The following is a 260-nucleotide window of genomic DNA, read 5'->3' on the forward strand; positions in this document are numbered from 1 at the left end:
GGAAACGTGGCGTGTTTTAACTTCCAGAGGAGGGAGGTGCTAGGAGGAACAACAGGGGGAGCCAAACATTTCATTTCTAAATCGAATTTTTTAAAGTATCCCCGTCAAAATTTTGGGGATTTGAAACCAAAAACAAACAGAAGTCTGGGGCAGAGCAGAAGAGTTAACATCTGAGCAGAAAATTGATGTTATGATGCTGGTCGTACCCATGAAGGAGTTGAAGCATTACCTTGTTCCTTCTCACAGCTGATGCTGATGTT

This window comes from Mobula hypostoma, chromosome 4, assembly GCF_963921235.1.
Source record: "Mobula hypostoma chromosome 4, sMobHyp1.1, whole genome shotgun sequence".
In the NCBI taxonomy this organism is placed as follows: domain Eukaryota; kingdom Metazoa; phylum Chordata; class Chondrichthyes; order Myliobatiformes; family Myliobatidae; genus Mobula; species Mobula hypostoma.